General features: G+C 44.0%; 1 protein-coding gene across 2 annotated transcripts in view; it reads left to right on the forward strand.

The window, feature by feature from the left end:
- ABCC12 (ATP binding cassette subfamily C member 12) overlaps nt 1-19,755 on the forward strand; it is a 1,077,363-nt gene that overhangs the window by 286,564 nt on the left and 771,044 nt on the right. The gene's annotated exons all lie outside the window — the stretch shown is intronic.

Genomic DNA, 19,755 nt, shown 5'->3' on the forward strand with positions numbered 1-19,755 from the left:
CATCGCATCAATAATATAAATATTACATTTAAATGTGTGCATAGATAGTCAGTAGCGTCAATAATACAGGTGAAATACATAGTCATAGAGTTCGAACAGAATAATACAGATCGGTGTAGAGTCTTTCCAGTTCCAAGCTAATAGGTCAAGTGTATTTGGCCATAAAAATAGCTTTTACTTCTTTCTTAAAAAGTGTGATGGAGGAGATGAGCCTGGTTTCAGGAGGGAGTGAGTTCCAGATCCTGGGTGCCATTCCTGAGAAAGAGCGTTTATACGGTTTTTCCTTCCGGAATCTTCGAGGTTTTAGCAGAAGATTGTTTGTTCCTCTAGTGTTTCTAGAGCCGCAGAGATTGACAGCTTCTGAGTGAGGTATCCGGGAGAGCTCAGGTGTAGAGCCTTGTGTGTCATGCAGGCGATTTTCAAATGTATTCTGGCTTCAAAAGGCAGCCAGTCCAGTGATTTCAAGTCAGGGGAGATATGCGAGTGTTTTTTTGATCCAGTGATGAGTCTCGCTGCAGCGTTTAGAGAGGCTCTTAGGGGTGCAGTAGTGGTTAACGGGAGACCGCAGAGGGCGGTGCTGCCGTATTCAATTCGCGGGATTACTAGTGCTTGTACTGCAGTTTGGAAATCTTTGGCTGGTAGGAAGGGTTTAAGTTTCCTCAGGGTATTGATTTGGAAGTTCGCTCCCTTAGTAGCCTTGCTGATATGATGCTGCATGTTGAGATTGGAGTCGAGAGTTATGCCTAGGGATTTCGCTGAATCCACTATGGTGGGTTGGACATTGAGTGCAGTTAACTGTTTAAGCCAGGTTTGAGTGATAGAGATCTTCGCGGGAGGTGAGATCAGCAGGAATTCTGTTTTCAGAGCATTGAGTTTGAGATGATTATCAGCAAGCCAGGATTGGGTGCTTCTGATCGTTGAGTTCAGGAGTAAGATGTCATTGGGGGATTGTAATTTGAGATATAGTTGGGTGTCATCTGCGTACATGTGAAAAAGTACATTGGATGCTTGTAGCAAGGTGGTGAGAGGTTCCATAACTAGGTTGAACAAAGTTGGTGATAGGGAGGATCCTTGGGGGACGCCTAACGAAACAGGTATTGGAGAGGACATCAGGTTGTTACTCTTGAATTTCTGCGACCTGTTGTGTAGAAAGGAGGTGAACCACTTGAGAACAGTCCCAGAAAGACCCATTCTTGCGTTCAAAAGATCGAGTAACTTCTCATGTTTAACAGTGTCGAATGCTGAGGAGAGATCAAGAAGGATGAGGAGGCAGGTATCACCTTGATCTAGGATTTGAAGGGCGTCGTCAATTATGTGAGTCATAGCAGTTTCAGTGCTGTGTCCTGCTCGGAAGCCTGATTGATGAGGGTTGAGGAGATCAAACAGATCAATGTGTTTAGTCAGTTGTAGTTGTGCGCATTTTTCCAATAATTTGGCGAGAGTGGGAATATTGGTAATGGGACGGTAGTTGTTTAGGTCGGATGGGTCGGCAGTAGGTTTCTTTAGCAAGGGTGTGACTTGTCCAACTTTGAGGGAGTCAGAGATGGTTCCTTCTTGGAGCAAGCTGTTGATAATTTTAGTCCAGAGTGGAAGGAGCAGTGGGGTGAAATCTTTGACAGCGTTAGCAGGGAGGGGATCCGTGAGGTGATTGGAAGGTTTCAAGGTGCTGAGCAGTTTGCCTATTTCTTCTTCGGAGTAGGTTTCAAAGGTTGACCATGTTGCATTGTTTTTAGGTTCGGTGGGTGTTATGCAGTTGAGTGTGGTGTGGAGTCTTGCGTCAGTGCGGAGATCATTCTTTATGTTGTCAGTTTTTTGGGTAAAGAAAGCGGCGAAGTCTTCACAGGAGGGTGCTTCGTGCAAGGTACTGAGAGGTTGGGGTTGTTCCTTGGCTTGTGTTCTGATTAACTCAAACAGTTTTCTTGGGCGGTTTTTTGCTTGGTCGAGCTGGAGGCTGAAGAAGTTTGCTTTTGAGCGCTTTATTTTCCTGAAGTAGGCGTTTCTCTTTTTCTTCAGGGTTTTCAGGTGCAGTGCAGAGGGAGCTGCCCTCCAGGTGCGCTCTGCCATTCGCTTGGCTCGTCTATCTTCATTGAGACTCCCGTCGTACCATGGATTGGAGATTTTAGCGGAGACTCTTTTTAGCTGCATGGGAGCAGCCTCATTAATTATTTAGGTCATGGCGCTGAGATAGTGGTCAGTCAGGGATTGGACATCTGTAGCGCCCGTTGGCGGGAGTAGGAGGTCGCGGCTGTTCGGGGGTATGGAGAATGGGTTGAGTTTTTTCAGGTCTCTTTTCCAGATTTTAGGTCTGGAGGGTTGAACCGAGTTGAGTTTGACTTTTTCATTGATGTGGAATGTGACAATATGATGGTCTGACCAGTCACAGGGTTGGATAGACTCAAGTTGAGTAGCGTCCTCTTTGGCGATGATAAGGTCGAGGATAGAACCTTTCTCGTGGGTCGGGCTGTTGCATAATTGTGTGAGGTCCAGGGCGCTGAGGAAGCTTTTAAGACTATTTACCACCGCATCATTGAGATCATTCCAATGGAGGTTGAAGTCACCAAGGTATATTTGGGTGAGCTGTCGTCCGGCGTTGGTTGAAATCAAGTCCATGATTTGTTGGGCGAAGATGAGGTTGTCTCTGGGTGGGTGGTAAATGCCATGAAGAGCGCATATCGGTTTGCCATCGCTGATGATATCGAGGCAGATGTATTCGTAGGAAGTTGGAGAGGATAGGGAAGGCGCGGAGACTTTCAGAACAGAAAGGCTGTTCCTGTATATGCATGCGATTCCGCCACCTATCTTGCCAGACCTGTCAAGCCTAATGATGTGGTAGTTGGGGGGAACCAGAATGTCCATTATAGGTGTAGAAGAATCGGTTAGCCAGGTTTCAGTCAGGATGATTAGGTCAAGGTCCAGTGTTAGGATGAGATCAGCGATGGCGGAGGAGTGTCTAGAAGCCGATCTGCAGTTTAGGAGAGTGCATTTGAGACGGGGTGTGTCAGGGGAGGAAGAGGGTACTAGAGAGAGGGGGACTTTTCTAAGGTTATTCGGGACGGAGATTCTGTTGTTTAGAGTGAAGGGTCTACGGGGATTTGAATGTATCGTGGGAATGGGGCGGTGCGAGGCGGTTGTGATGTTTAGGGGAGCTGGGTCGTAGGTGCGGAGGAGGGAGAGAGTGTCGAGATCCGAAAGAGGGTTGCATGTGCGACGGGGGTGGTTATTGCGATTGTGGGCAGGGATCGCGGTCCAGTGAGAGCGGCGGGTGCGGTTGTTGCGATAGTGGGCATGGATCGCGGTCCTGTGTGAGGGACGTAGCTTAGGAGCGTCGTCAGGACGGGAGGAGGGCAAGTTGAGAGGGGGGGTGGTGGTGAGTGAGGTGAGTCTAGGGGGTCTGGTGAGTAGCTCTTTGATGGTGTGCATGTCTTCTTTGATGGTGTGAATTTCTTCTTTGAGTTGTAGGAGGGAGGACATAATCTTGTCCAACGTGGGATAAGTGTTAGTGCTGGGGGTGGAAGTCATGGGTGAGTGGCTGACCTGGGGCTTATCGTGCGGGTGGGGGGGAGGGTTGGTGTTCATGCAGGGCTCCGTGATGTCGTCGTACGGGTTGGTGTTAGGGAGGAGAGAGGGTAAGGGGGCGAAGGGAGTGGACGAAGTACAGAGGAGGTTGGTGGCGTAGAGGAGGGAATTCGTGGCAGGCGGAGAGAGCGGGGTGGAAGTGGAGTGTATGATGGTGGTGATGGGGGAGCCTGAAGGGTAGTGAGGGCTGAGAGTGGGGGGGGAGCTGGGGTTGGAGATGGTCCTGTCGTGGGGAGGGGGAGTTAAGATAGTAGATGTGGTGTGCTCTGCATGGTTAGTTAGCATGTGGGAGTGGGGGCTGAGAGAGGGGGGGACAGAGTGTGGGATTTGTCGCTATGTGTGTCGTTCTGGTGTTGAACTAGGTTAGAGGGGTTGTGTGCGGGGTCTGTGAAGTCAGGGGGGAGAGGAGGAGTGGGAGTGTTATGAGTGGGGGTCCCAGGGATGGAGGTGTGGGGGCGACTGGTGTATGATGGGGAGATATTTGTGTCTGTGATTGCGGAGTGTGGGGTGGTTACAGCAGGTGGGTGAGTGACTGGTGTGGTGGGGGAAGTGGTGAGGTGCATGTCGTTCTGGTGCTGAGCTAGGTTAGAAGGGTTGTCGGTGGGGGCTGTGAAGTCAGGGGTGATATTACTGGAGGGGATGTGAGTGGAAGTCCGATGGTTGGAGAGGTTCTCTTTGAAAGTGGGGAACAGGTTGTCTAGTAGTTCCAGGTTCCTGTCTGTGGATTGAATTAGGACAATCCCGTTATTGTAGATAGTAATGGTGGTTCTGCCTAGGAAGAGTTGGGATGGTGTGATGGAGAGAGTTAAGCCATGAGCGGATTTCCTGGTGGTGGAGACAGTGAGTAAGGTGAGGAACGTTTTTCTCCATTGAGCTCTGCGGGAGGTGTGGAAGATGATATCGATGTTCAGGGATCCATTGACCGGTGAGAAGTAGGTGTCGACAAAGGGGGTTTCAGGGTGGGACCTCAGGAAGTTGTGTTTAAAGCGTTTAGCGGCTTTTTTGGTGAGTGTGGGTGGGTAGTTGATTTTATATGTGTGCTTGCCGATGGGCTCCATGTTGGGATGGCGGTATAGGTGTGTGTGGCGGTAAAGGTGGGTATGGGAGGGTGGACAATAGTGATACACATGTGCAAAGAACAATGCAGACAGTAAGTTACATGGTACACAAGTGACAATAGTGAGTAATAAAAATAGCCAACATAAAGAGGTAGCAATCTGTGCAAAGCACAATGCAGACAGTAAGTTACGTGGTGCACAAGTGACACTAGTGAGTAAAAAAAAAAAAAAAAAAAAATATAGAGGTAGCAATCTGTGCAAAACCAAAAATAAACAGTGAGAATGGGTGCAGCTTACACAATGTACACAAATGAACAAAGATATATGAGGTAGCAGACGGTACAGCTTACACAATGTACCGAAATATACAAAAATATAAGTGGTATCAAACGGTGCATATCCAGAATAAAAGTGAAATAGGTGCAGCTTACAGAGATGTACAGTACCCAAATAAAAGGATAATATTGATGATATACTGAGACAAAATACCGGTGTCACCAAAAAGCTGCATGAGGCTTTGATATATTTGAAGCTTTGAATATTGATACTAGTGATCCGCCAGAAAAATTTGAGGTAGCGCTCGGTACATTACCAGTGAAGAAAAGTGAGATGTGTGCAGGTTACAAAAAATGTACAAAATACAAGTAGAGGTATAATACTGCAATAAAGGCAGACACTTAATCACACAAATGTTTAAATACATAAAGTAAATGTAAGTAAAAATGTACAAAATACAAGTAGAGGTATAGTACTGCAAAAATAGGCAGGCACTTAATCACACGAGGGTTTGAAAACAGAGCTATGTAAAGTGCACTGTCTAAAAAGGCCAGGTCTTAGGGAATGGCCAGATAGTGGGAATGACTAGTCCATGATGGCCGCCAAAGAGAGAGAAACCAGTCTAAAATGGCAAAAATCTGGGCACAAATCCAGCAATGAGATGAAATGGCTGTGTACTAATCTGTTTCCAGTTGTCTTAATTCCCTTGAATATTACTAATGGTTTCTTAGAAATTAGGTCACCTGTAACTGGAACACTGGTGAATAAAATCACATGTTTATTCATGATCTTTCTAACCGAGTTACGTTAGCTGTTATATGTTGTTATGTGTCTCAAAGATGTGGATCTTTTGATGTTTTCTTCCCAAATCACAAGTCCTCTATCTACCTGCTATCTGCTCTAATTTTGGCCTTGCTTGAGTTGTATTGCCGTAGCCCCTTTCTTTAAAGCATTTAGGTCCAGAAGTACATGGGTAACCATTTGCGATTACCAAAAAGCGAATGTTTGCGATTCGCTACTGGCTAATCGCAAACACCAATGCACAAATGTGTCTTTCACACATTTTGCGATTCCCAGTGGGTCGCAAATATACCTACCTCTTTATTATTAATGAGGTAGGTCTTGTATGCAACCCATTGGTAATCTCAACAATCACCGTGATGGTGGCCTGTTGAGGTCTGTCCATCAATTGTTCTTTTTGCATTTGTCACCTGATTGGGACGGTGTCAAGAGCGTACCTGAATTCCTCTGAATCCGTGGGAGCAGACAGGTAGAAGGTTAAATCTAGATGAGAATTTCCCAACTCCCCCACACCCCTGGACCCAGAGAACTCTAAGCCCAGGAATGAAAGGGAAAGGGGAAGTGGATAACAAAGAGAGACTGCCACACTGGTTTTCTTCTACAATTCGTCTTTCAGGAAGATAATCTCCTGTAAAAGTAAGCAAAACATTACTACAGTTCCCACACTACTCTGGCTCTGACCTCCCTACTCCCCATTCAGTTATTAAATATCAAGTACCTGAATGTGTGTGGACATTTGCTCCTCTCTGTACATTTACTATGATAAGGTTCCAAGAAAGGAAAAAACGGTATCCAGAAAAACAGTCGAATATTCACAGTTCATGGAATTCTCCCAAAACAGCTGAAGAATTAAAGGTGGTATAATATTGTATAACTAATATGCATATCAAATAATACACTACTATACTTGATGTCTTTGAGGCCTTGATTGGGAGTTATAGCGATGCTGCTTAACCAGACACAGAATATGAGTCTCTTTCTTGGGAAAGTCAATATTTTAAAATGTAGGTTAATCTCTGCCACAGAAGCTTACTGGAAACTGAAACTACAACGAAGTGCCTCTAATAATTTTACTGATAGCCAAGACTCTCGAGTAAAGTTCAACAGGATACAGGACCTGGCACAAGTTGAATAGAATTTCTTACCGCCCTCGAAGAACAAGCGCCTCAGGAATAGGATTTCATCCTACCAGGTACTTGAGAGAGGGGATGTATTGCCCAGGATACTCTGGACTGACTTCGGAGCTGAAAAGGAAGCGCTCAATGACGATGAACTAAACGTCACTAACGCTAGAGGGAATATGAGAAAGAACTCCTCCTACGAACTAGAACAGGAAGGACAAAAGCAGCTCCAAACAGACGCGCTCAGAAGGAAGCGTCTATCACTCAGGAAAAAGACCGTTGAAGTGCGCTGTGAGAAAGGCACGAGCGCACGAAATGGCCGCCTGCCAAAAGGCTAGAACGCTCAAGCAAATAAACTGTGGCGAAATCAGGAAGTGTTTACTTGCGTCTAAACTGCGCTACTCTCTGCCTCCAATTACATGCAGAAAGTGAATGAGCGAAACCAGCATTGAACCGATAATTTAGTCTTGGGACTGAACCTTCAACCCCCGCTGGGACCTGACAGTACCCCCCACCAAAGCCCCCTCTCTGGGCTTCTGAGGATGTGTCTTGTGAAATTCAGCTACCAACCGTGGGGCATGTACATTCTTGCTGGGCTCCCATGATCGATCTTCAGGACCAAAACCCTTCCAATCTACAAGGTAGAACAAAGTCTTCTTTCTCAATTTTGAGTCCAAAATTCTCTTCACCGCGAACTCCTCTGCAGATTGAACTTGAACTGGAGCAGGGGGAAGTGAACATCGAAAGTTTGGTGGATTGCGTTTTATTAATGAAACGTGAAAGGTGGGATGAATTTTCATGGACTTTGGAAGCGCCAACTTAACACTGACTGGGTTTACCATATTTACTACTGGATAAGGACCCACATATCGAGGCTGAAACTTCCTGTTCCCCACCAACCGCATATGGCGAGTGGAAACCCAAACCAGATCCCCCACCTCAAATACTGGACTCTCCCTACGTTTCTTGTCAGCCTGCTTCTTATAGTCCTGTTTAGCTTTTGAGAGATTAACTGATGCTGACTGAAAGGTCTTATGCAACTCCTGAATTACCTCTTCTTCCGCCGGAACCTCTACCTCTACTCTTCCCACTAACATATTTGGATGTCTACCTGAATTGAGAAAGAATGGAGAGTAACCAGTAGCTGAATGGACTGAATTATTGTAAGCAAACTCCGCAGTACTTAATAGAGAGGGCCATTCTCCCTCTTGATCCATCAAATACAAGCGAAGGTACTGCTCCAAATCCTGGTTCACCCTCTCTGTCTGTCCATCCGTTTCTGGATGGAAGCTGGTGGACAGATGAGAATCAACCCCCAAACCTTTCAAGAAAGATCTCCAGAATCGAGAAACAAACTGTGACCCTCGGTCGGAGATCACTATCTTTGGAATTCCATGTAGGCGAACAATATTTTGTACAAACAAACTTGCCAATTGGGGGGCAGTTGGGAGGCCTTTCAGAGGAATGAAGTGACTCATCTTGGTGAACTGGTCAACCACCACCCAGATTCCCGAATAACCCTGACTAGATGGTAAATCTACAATGAAATCCATTGAAATGGTATGCCAAGGGGAAGGAGCTACGGGTAAAGGCATAAGTAACCCTTGAGGTGACTGTCTAGAACTCTTCCCCTTTACACACTGCTCACAAGTGGCGATGTGCTGCCTAACCTGCGCTTCCATGCCTGGCCAAAAATACATCCTCTTCACCAGATCCAAAGTTTTGACTGCTCCTTTATGACCTGCCAAAGGATGATCATGAAACTGTTGGATGATTTCCGACTGTAACTCTTCTCCAGGAACAAACAGCTTCCCTTGAAAATATGGTTTCCCATCCTTAATTTCTCTTTCAGGACCTTCTGATATCCAATCTGTGAATTCTCTTGCTTGGAAGGCTTCTCGAACTCGCTTTTCCAGATCATCCTCCACAATCGCAGCTACGATCTTATTCTGTGGAATGATATATCCCTCCACCATCTTGTCAGTTACATCTCCAAGACTTAAACGAGAAAGGGCATCTGCTTTTCCATTGGCCGATCCAGGTTTGTATGTCAGAACAAAATCATAGTCCGCAAAGAACAGAGACCATCTCAACTGACGAGGGGAGAGGGTTCTGACTGATTTTAAGAACCGCAAATTGCGATGATCTGTAAACACCGTAATCACATGTTGAGCTCCAAGCAAGTAATGCCTCCAAATCTTAAACGCCTCTTTTACTGCCAGAAGCTCCTTGTCCGAAATGGAGTAATTTATTTCAGCAATCGATAGCTTCCGTGAATGATAGGCCATAGGATGTAATTGTCCAGATTGTTTCTGTCTCTGAGATAGAATGCCACCAATAGCAAAATTGGAAGCGTCGGCTTCCACAAAAAATGGTTCTTTCAAATCTGGGTGTTGCAAAATTGGGGCAGATACAAAAGCTTCTTTTAACTGTTGAAAGGCTTCTTCAGGTTCTTTTCCCCACACAAAACGCTCATTCTTCTTTAGTAGACGAGTAATGGGGCTGACCTTCTCAGAGAAGTTTTGAATGAACCGTCGATAAAAATTGGCGAATCCCAAAAAACTCTGTATCTCCTTTATGGATTTGGGAGCAGGCCAATATCTTATAGCTTCCAGTTTCGATTCATCCATATTGACTTCATCAGGAGAAAGGATAAAACCCAAAAATTCCACTTTGGCAGAATGAAAAACACATTTCTCCAATTTCACATACAGCTGATTCTTCAACAAACGCTCTAAGATGACTCGAACATGTTGGACATGTTCTTCCAGATTGTTTGAAAAAATGAGGATGTCATCTATATAAACCACAGCAAAGCGATCCAAAAACTCCCGTAAGATGTCATTTACAAAGTGCTGGAATGCGGCTGGAGCGTTGCATAAGCCGAAAGGCATGACTTGATACTCGAATAGACCCAATCGTGTGCGAAACGCCGTCTTCCATTCCTCACCCTCCGCCATTCTCACCAGATGGTACGCTCCCCTCAAATCCAATTTTGTGTAAACACTCGCACTCTTCACTTGATCCAGGAGCTCAGAGATGAGAGGCAACGGATAGCGGTTTTTCTTGGTGACCAGGTTTAAAGCACGATAGTCTAGGCAAGTTCTCAGGGTTCCGTCCTTTTTAGGAATAAAAAAGAGGGGGGAAGATACTGGTGACTGTGAGGGTCGAATGAAACCACTTTCTAGATTCTGCTCAATATATTCCTTAAGATGTTGGTTCTCTGGTTCAGATAACGCATAAATGCGACTACAAGGTAAAGTAGCTCCAGGTTCCAGCTCAATGCGACAATCATATTCCCTAAGAGGAGGTAATTTTCCCGCTTCTCGTTCATTAAAGACTTCCTTTAAATCGAGATAGACTTCTGGAATTTCCGGAACTTCCATAGTACAGATCATAGGCATTTGATTTGCCAAATTTGAAGACATAGTAGTCTGATGAAGAGCCAAAGGTGCATGAAAACAGTTCTCAGAACAAAATGTTGAAGTCATCTCAACGGTTCATTTGGCCCAATCGATCTTCGGGTTATGCTCAGTGAGCCAAGGCAGCCCCAAAATCATTTGGAACTGCGGAGCATCGATGAGGTTAAAACTGATAAAACTCCGATGTTCTTCTGGACCAATGACCGTAATGACTTCAGTATCAAAAACTATTGGACCTGATGATAACTCCGTACCATCCAATGCACGCACTGGTTCTGGCTTCAACTTCCTTTCAAACTGGATCCCCACCAATTTGGCGAACTGTAGGTCACAAAAATTTCCAGTTGCTCCGGAATCCAACATCACAGACACCTTTTCCTTCCGACCTTCACCGAACCAAATGGTACAGGACAAGATCAAATGTGGAGCCACTGCCTGCCATTCATTTGCAAGTAATTGAGTCTTGGGAGTTGTCTCCGGGGCTGCTCCCACCAGTGCAACTCCGTCTACTGGTGGAGCTTGTCTTTTACCCACGAAGTGGTCTTTGGTTTCTTTGGGCATTCTTTAACAAAATGGCCTGACTGACCACAATACATGCATAATTTCCCTAAACGTCGCTTTTCTCTCTCTTCCTGAGAAAGAGGACCTCGAACTGCGCCGATCTGCATAGGTTCCTCACTCGTATTTACTTCACTGTTCTTATGTGGCTCAGAACGTACTCGATCAAATCGTGGAGGGAAAGGTTTAACGTCCCTACGTTTTTCACTTCGACGTTCCGCCTGCCTTTGATCAATTCGAAGGAATAAGTCAATTAATTCAGAGACATCCGTTGGTCTACGAGGAATTTGAGACAACCCATCCTTCAACTCATCCCTTAGGCCTCTGTAAAAAATTGCCGCTCTCTTCGCTGCAGGCCAGTTGGTTTCAACAATTAACTTATTATACTGTGCCAGATACACCACAAGTTCTCTGTTACCCTGTTTCAAGTCCAATAACTCGTTATCTGTAGTCTGCGAGATGGTGCGACGATCAAAGATTCGTAAAAACTCTGCCTTGAAATCTTCAAATTTATACAAAACCGGATCATTAGAGGAGACCAGAGGCATGGACCACGCAGCAGCGTCACCACTAAGATAGGACAGCACAAACGCCACTTTAGACTGATCCTCCTTAAATAAAATGGGCTTACACAGAAAATGCAGGGAACACTGTGTCAAAAAGATTTGAGCCTTATGAGGATCTCCTTGGAATCTTTCTGGAGGGGCCAAAGGAATGGTTGGAGACATGGCATGGACTACTTGCGTGGTTAACGCAGATGATGACGAAGAGGAAGGAGCAAAGGCTGGAGACTTAAGCCCCCCAAAATTAGGACTGGGACTCACGGAAAGTTCCTCAACCCGCTGCCTCAAATAACTTGCCTCCTGATTGGACTTCCTAACCTCTTCCCTGGTTTCACTAAGCTGCTTTTGCAAATCCTCAAGAATGGTTGCCAAAGCCTTAACATCTAAACCTTCTGCCATCTTGCCCAGACGGAAAGAAATGTCTTTAGGCACTTCAATCTGTCAAGAGCGTACCTGAATTCCTCTGAATGCGTGGGAGCAGACAGCTAGAAGGTTAAATCTAGATGAGAATTTCCCAACTCCCCCACACCCCTGGACCCAGAGACCTCTAAGCCCAGGAATGTTAGGGAAAGGGGAAGTGGATAACAAAGAGAGACTGCCACCATGGTTTTCTTCTACAATTCGTCTTTCAGGAAGATAATCTCCTGTAAAAGTAAGCAAAACATTACTACAGTTCCCACACTACTCTGGCTCTGACCTCCCTACTCCCCATTCAGTTATTAAATATCAAGTACCTGAATGTGTGTGGACATTTGCTCCTCTCTGTACATTTACTATGATAAGGTTCCAAGAAAGGAAAAAACGGTATCCAGAAAAACAGTCGAATATTCACAGTTCATGGAATTCTCCCAAAACAGCTGAAGAATTAAAGGTGGTATAATATTGTATAACTAATATGCATATCAAATAATACACTACTATACTTGATGTCTTCGAGGCCTTGATTGGGAGTTATAGCGATGCTGCTTAACCAGACACAGAATATGAGTCTCTTTCTTGGGAAAGTCAATATTTCACAATGTAGGTTAATCTCTGCCACAGAAGCTTACTGGAAACTGAAACTACAACAAAGTGCCTCTAATAATTTTACTGATAGCCAAGACTCTCGAGTAAAGTTCAACAGGATACAGGACCTGGCACAAATTGAATAGAATTTCTTACCGCCCTCGAAGAACAAGCGCCTCAGGAATAAGATTTCATCCTACCAGGTACTTGAGAGAGGGGATGTATTGCGCAGGATACTCTGGACTGACTTCGGAGCTGAAAAGGAAGCGCTCAATGACGATGAACTAAACGTCACTAACGCTAGAGGGAATATGAGAAAGAACTCCTCCTACGAACTAGAACAGGAAGGACAAAAGCAGCTCCAAACAGACGCGCTCAGAAGGAAGCGTCTATCACTCAGGAAAAAGACCGTTGAAGTGCGCTGTGAGAAAGGCACGAGCGCACGAAATGGCCGCCTGCCAAAAGGCTAGAACGCTCAAGCAAATAAACTGTGGCACAATCAGGAAGTGTTTACTTGCGTCTAAACTGCGCTACTCTCTGCCTCCAATTACATGCAGAAAGTGAATGAGCAAAACCAGCATTGAACCGATAATTTAGTCTTGGGACTGAACCTTCAAACCCCCGCTGGGACCTGACAGACGGGTATGCCCAGACGTCGGTCCCGTGCTCTCGATGCCACTGGAGTCAAGCTATCCTGGCTGATGACGGGTGAAACCTCAAAACGAGCCCTAGGATGCTTGTTTCCACTCCAGGGAGGACCTGGCAGTTCGGGCTGGACTGTTTCCATTTGGCACAGGGTTAAGACTGATTTGCATATGGCTGGGTTCAAACTGAAGTGGCATGGGGAGCAAAAAAACGATGGATTTAGGCCCAGATCTCTGTACTGGTGTGAGTAAATGACACTGTTCTGCATTCTGTCCATCAATGTTCTTTTTGTACTTGTCACCCAGAGTGGGATGGGTATGCCCAGACGTGGGTCCCATGCTCTCCTTGCCACTAGAGTCAAGCTATCCTGGCTGATGAGGGGTGAAACCCCGAAACCGGACATAAGATGCTTGTTTTCAGTCCAGGGAAGACCTGGCCTGGCAGTTTGGGCTGGACAGTTTCCACTGGGCGTAGGGTCAGGACTAATTTGCATATGGCAGGGTTCAAATGGCATGGGGAGCAAAAAAACGAAGGATTTAGGCCCAGATCTCTGTATTGGAGTGAATGTATACCATTGTTCTGTATTCTGTCCATCAATTGTTCTTTTTGCATAGGTCAGCAGACCAACTTGTATGTGAGTGCTTTTCAATAAAGCATTTTTTTAAATACTGCCCATTTTCCTTAAAGGAACAAGGAATGCATTTCAAAAAGAAAGTTTTCTTTTCATTTTTTAAGTACAGACAGGGGTCGGTGGGACCTCTGCCTGCTCTTAAAAAATGTTTTTACAAACATTCACAGAGGGGAATGGCAAATGTTTTGCGACTGCATTTTGGTGTAACATACAACTGCAATTTGGTATTAGGAAGGGACGCCCTAAAAATGCCCGTTTCTAATAGCTTATTACAAACCCAATTTGCAATTTGCTGATAGATTACCCAATTGCAAATTGGGCTTTTGTACATTGAAAATTATGTAGAGGGTTGTTTCTGTTTTGTGACCATTGACTTGAGACTTACATCCAGAAAGGTTATCTCAGATTTACTAAGGACCTTATTACGAATTTAAAAATGGCTTTAGTCTATCTTCAGACAACAATAGGCTCTCTGGCATTACAAGACCTCTGGAAAACTAATGGGACTCACAAAAGCTTCAAGCAGCTCGTAAATAAAACAGTAAAGATGTTATCTCTGGAAGGAGATAAAGCTACACTTACTAGGAGGGTCCATGGATAGTTTGTTATCCAGAGTTATACCAGGTCCTTGTCACAAACTTACTTGGGAATAGGGTTTTGAAGGGCCGTGAAGGAATCTTACCTGCAACTGAGGATGGTAAGTCTCACCGACAAAACAACACCTCCCACCATGGAAACGTTTAGAAACAACATCGAACTGTAGATGCTGCGGCGACCCTAAAGAGGACGTTCTGCATTTACTGTGCAGTTGCAAAGGTCTAGAGAAAGAGCGAAGACTACTACTAAAACCACTTTGGAACCAAAGGCGGATTTGAATACACACACCAGCATTAAAAGCCTGTTTTGAAGGAGGAGACATTCAATTAGCATGTAGACTGGTACGTTTTATGAGTATAGAAAAAATCAAGTGAAATCCATCTGCTGGTACTTGATTCGATTATAAATGCATCAACTCAAAATTCAGAACCAGTTGCACTATCTTTATCTGTCAAGTATTGTTCCAATTATAAAAACGTGTCATTTACTATGATGATTATACTAGCCTTTATTGTTAGATTTGTCATGAATTTCAGGGTAGAGCGAGTAGAAAATAAAAAATAGTATTTGTCTAACATTTGCCAATTCAAAACCATCAGCCCTTTTACTGTATTTTACGCTTTGCACTGTTTATGTGATTTAAAATGTTTTACTATTCCATAAACAGTATAAACATAATAGTATAAACACTCTGTTAATTTTTTAATGGGTTTAAATTAATCTCACTGCAATGAAATACGCTGTTTTCATGCTTTTTCGCACAAGCACTTTTGAATGTATTTTTATCATTGCAAAGATTTTTATTAATCATGCACCAAAGATAATTTAAAAAAATGTGCATAATTTCTGTAACTTCATTCTCTGCACCTTTCCATTTCCCCCGAAAAATCATTGATGCCATTACCATCATCATAAAATCTATATTCAGTTTAAAAAAAAAACATAAAAGAGCAAAATAAAATACAAACATAGAACATGGGCAGAAAACACAATTGGTTATAATGAATTGCCAAACAGCAAAAAAACAGATTGAAACCCCCCTTTAGGAATAATACATGTAGGAGAAATAAAAGAAATTAAGGATAAAGGGGGAAAAATTGTGACTAAGACAGAGGAAGTGAGAGAAGTGTTTAGGGAATTCTATTCCGATTTATATGATCAAGATCTTGGAAATGTTGACACTGAGATAGAAAATTACTTAGCAGGAACCCCGCATGAGGAACTGACCGAGGAGAATAAGGAGATATTGGAGTTACCATTGACATTGGGGGAAGTGCAGAATGCAGTATCCAAACTCCCCTCAGGAAAGGCAGCAGGGCCAGACCAAATTCCGGCGGAATTTTACAGAATTTTCTGAACACCCTGGGGAGTGATATGCTGGAAACCTTAAGACAAGCGCAGAGGGGGGGAAGCACTCCACAGTCTTGGGCCGGGGCAAACATTATAGTAATCTTCGAAAAAGGCAAACCACATTCGGATCCCGGGTCATACAGACCAATAACACTCATGAATGCCGACGCAAAAATTTATTCCAAGGCGCTTTCACACAGATTAAGCAAGGTAATTGAGGGTTTAGTAGGTACAACACAACATGGATTCATCCCCGGGAGAGGGACCACTCAACATACAAGGCAGATGGTTACCATACTGGATGCAGCGGGCGCCACAGGAGACCCTGTCGCGGCTATTTTCTTGGATGCAGAGAAGGCCTTCGACAGGGTCTCCTGGAGGTATCTGTGGAGGGTTCTGGACTGGTTTGGTATAGGAGCAGGCTGCATAAAGGCTACTCAAACATTATATTTAGAACCAATGGCTAAGGTGAGAATAAATAGAGGGTATACTGCTGAAATACGCATAAGACGTGGTACACGACAGGGCTGCCCGTCTTCGCCACTATTGTTCGCGCTATATATTGATCCCCTCCTGCGCAAGCTGGAAGGGAATGCTAATATCCCCTGACAAAATTACATGGTTTTGAATATAAAACACTTGCTTATGCAGACGATGTGGCGGTGGTCACCCCGGAACCGGAGCTAGCCATCATAGAAATAGAACAGGAGGCAGCTGCTTTTGGGATAGTTTCGGGCTATTCATTGAATAAAGGAAAGACGCAAATTATACAAAATAGATGGGTAAACTATCAGGACATAAGAGTAGCTTCTGAAGTTATGTACTTAGGTGTTAAAATTACAGCTGACCTAGATAAGCTAGTAGAAATTAATATGACTCCACTGTTGGCAAAAGTAAAAGCAAATACGGAAAGATTGAATAATCTGCATTTGACCTTGATGGGACGGATTAATGTAATAAAAATGATAACGTTCCCTATATTTTTGTATTTGTTTAGGTCTATTCCGTTATTTTTTGACAGCATGTGGTTTAATAAATTAGAAGCAATCTTGAACAAATTTATTTGGGCCAAAGGAAAGACAAGGAGAGCCTATAGACACCTAACAGTATCTAGAGAAAAAGGCGGTTGGGGGGCGCCAGACTTTAGGCTCTATTACTGGGCTGCTGTATTACAGTACTGCCAGGGGCTGCTAGGTGGGGGAGGCACAGACTATACAGTGGAAAACAACCCAGGATGCACTAATGTCTACACTACATTATTGGGAGAGGGGGCAGTAAATGGGTTCCTAAATACAATCGACTTCAGTTATTTCAAACATACACGGTTTAAAACATTAAAGGCGGCCTATAGGGTCTGGAAAGGGGTTTCAAAAAAATTTGGCTTAGGAAGATATAATAATTATATACAACTATACACAAACTGCTCATTACCAAGGGACATTTTTGGAGATACTACTATGAGGGATTGGCATAACAAGGGTATAGTGAAAATAGGAAATTTGCTCGATAGCCAGGGGAATATGTTACAGTTTGGGGGGCTACAAGCAAAGTTCGGGCTAGAACACCGCAGCTTTTACAAATATCTCCAAATCAGAAGCTTCTTAATGCAAAAACAGGGCGGCCTGGCGGGGTTGGGTCAATGCAGAGTCATGGATTATATTGAATTAGCTAAAAATTGCACAATAAGACAGCTATACGCGGAATTGAAAGACATTAAAACTGATGAAAGGGGGAAATATGCACAAAAATGGATAGAAAAACTGGGGTCAGGGGTAGAAAGTTTTCAGCTATCTCTGGATCTGGGCAGAACAGTGCTATGCTCAGCTACTTTGCAATCACAACACTTTAAGACTGTGTTCTCACTATATCATACCCCAGCTAGAATCGCCCAGTGGGGTGGAATAACTGGAATAACATGCCCCCGCTGTGAATCAAACGAAGCAGACATTGTACACATGTTTTCAAAATGCCCTCAATTGTTCACCCTGAAAAAGGCTATTGAAGAGTTTTTCGAGGAATCACTTAAGGTTAAGATAAAGCTTACAGATGAATTAATTATGCTGGGAGTGGGGGATACGCCAGGTAATTTTCCAGTAGAATTTATGTTTGTCTCAATGGCGGTGTTTCGCATTTGTATAGCAAGAACCTGGCTGGACAAGGTTACCCCCCGTTCCAAGTATGGATCTCAAGACTTCTTTCTATATATAATCTGGAAAAGGCAATCTATGATAGGAAAGGAAGGAGAGCTAAGTTGTTAGGTAAAAGGATATGGCAGCCCATCACAAACTGGAAAAACAGTAGATTAAACCCAGGATAATTGAGGGATGGTTAATATCTCATTCTCTTTCTTATCTCGCTTCTTGTCTTACTTTGTTACCTATGTTTCCATGCACCAGAATAATAATTGTAAAAAGTGTAATATATGCATAACCACTTGTGAAATTACTGTATGCTGTAACATATACAGGAATATATGGAAAAAAAAATCAAAATGTTTAATAAAAATATTTAAAAAATAAAAATAAAAAAAAGGAATAATACATGTTAGTCAATTGGGTCTAGAAAGCCTTGATCTCTGCACAGCTTGTTAAAAACAAGAAACAGTATATCAAACATGTTTGTTAGTAAGCAGCTGCAAATACATAAGTGCAGGATGTACTTGCTTAAAGTTCAGAGACTTTAACAATGGAATAATAAATAGCTTTCCGTGGAGGCCTATTGTTGCAGCCATAGGGCAACATGGTGGCAGAATGAAACTAGGCGCTGGGTGATGCCAAAAGATGGTGTAACATGTTAAACCTAAACCTAGCCAAAACTATTCTGTTCCTCACATGGGATACCTGGGCTTGGTAAGTCTCCGGGCCCTGAACTGTTTTCAGGAACATATGTCCCTGCACCATGGGTTTTATCATCTCTGCTTGTTCTCTGATTAACAGTACATGCTCTAAAAACAAGCCCTTCACCGTTCTCAATTCTAAAGAGACAGTGAGGGGGGATTCAAAAACATATCCGTTTGGCATAGGTTAGCAAAGGCTGTCTTCACATAAGCGAACCAGGGAATTTAATTTGTTTGCTCAAGGGATAGGCAGTCTGAAAGGATCTGTCTGTTCAGCGTAAAACCCTCCAACACAATCGGAGTCAAGGGGGAATAAAGACCAGGCTGCCCCACACTCAAAGTATTATAGACAACAAATAGCCTAGCCTACACTACACCCATTCGTTACCCTATGACAACAGAATCTTCAAGCTTTTTCAATTCCATAGAGTGTGGGTTTTATCACTACTCAAATTGTCATGGTGTAGTAATTTAGCACTCTAAAACCATCAAAGGCTATATCCCACCCAAAAACCACCTAAGAAATAGTGAAAAGTGTGTACAATTGTGAAAAAAAGTGTGGAAAAAGAGAGAGAGTACCTCACGGTAGAAACACCCGGGGGGCTGCTGGCTGGTGCTCGCCAGTGTGCCCACTTGTCATCATCGGTCGCTCTCTCTCAGTGTGGAGAAAAGATAAGTGCAAATTCTCCTTTTGGAAGAATCTCAAACCAATAGGTTAAGAGTGAAGGAAAAACTGAAAACATTCAGTGCTTAGTGTTTTTCAGATCTGTGTCCATTGGGCCCCTGTGAGAATCTGAAAAGATAATTCTCACCATTAAAAACCAGTAAAGCTTGCTGGCCTACCACAACTTTATTCAATGCTGCAAGCCTTCCCAATTAAAAATGGTTTCCATCAAACCATAATCAACTTTATACTACCAACATGTTTCGATGCTCAATCGTCAACTTCTTCAGGGCTCTAAGGGGTTCCAATTCTCAACTTCACTCGAGATTCACCTAAAACCTAGCGGTTCCTGAGCCTCCTCATACCTGCAACTGTCTTGACAGTGGTGAAGGCGTCATCAGATCGTGTGCACCTCGGGTGACTGCACACTGTTAAGCCTCCGCTGCCGCGTTCCACCGGCGTGTAAAGAGGGTCGGAGCTCTTTACACGCCGGTGGGATGCGGCGGCATTGGGGGCTAGACAGTGTGCAGTCACCCAAGGTGCACGCGATCTGATGACGCATGCACCACTGTGAAGACGGTTGCAGGTACGAGGAGGCTCAGCAACCGCTAGGGTTTAGGTGAATCTCGAGTGAAGTCGAGAATTGTAACCC

The sequence above is a fragment of the Lissotriton helveticus genome, chromosome 12 (genome assembly GCF_964261635.1).
Source record: "Lissotriton helveticus chromosome 12, aLisHel1.1, whole genome shotgun sequence".
In the NCBI taxonomy this organism is placed as follows: Eukaryota; Metazoa; Chordata; class Amphibia; order Caudata; family Salamandridae; genus Lissotriton; species Lissotriton helveticus.